Consider the following 652-nt stretch of genomic DNA (forward strand, 5'->3'; position numbering starts at 1 on the left):
TCCTCGTTATCCCTTTCCCTCAAGATTTCTCGCTGATTCTCGTTGTAGATGAAACCGATGCGGTAATTTCCCCCTGCATGAATCCTCGTCTTTGTGAAATAGCTCAGTGATTTTGTTTCATTTCTTTCATTTCCTCCTGTGCTGTCATATCCCAAGTTTATATGTATAGTGTTTCCCTTTTCATTGTTAATTCTGCGTGATCTTTTGAACAGAAACATTTTCTCTTCTCTTTGCATTACCATGTAATATGTACTTTTGGTTATTTTTCACCATGTATTATGTACTTTTGGCTATGGAAATATACTATGAGGCAGTAACAGTAGAGATTATTGTATACTGGCTTCACCATTCTCCACATTTTACTCCTGTACAGTTACACATCTACGTAATGATCAACAGTATAGGTGTATGAAATATTATCAGCTATGTATTTCTCTGTGTAAGCGTCTAGGTTCAGATTGCTGAGCATCCATGGCATGTTTGTAGAGGCTGCCGGAAGGGGCAGCAGGGTGGCTAGCTCCTCTCCGCCCCCGACTCTGACCCAGTATGAAACCAGCTGAGTAGACTGAGAGGGATTGGTCGAGCTCTAAGTCAGGACCTTGCGATTGCTAATCCAGCGTTCTACTACTGAGCTATGTCTCTTTTGTTGCTT

This window comes from Penaeus monodon, chromosome 29 (genome assembly GCF_015228065.2).
Source record: "Penaeus monodon isolate SGIC_2016 chromosome 29, NSTDA_Pmon_1, whole genome shotgun sequence".
NCBI classification, from domain to species: Eukaryota; Metazoa; Arthropoda; class Malacostraca; order Decapoda; family Penaeidae; genus Penaeus; species Penaeus monodon.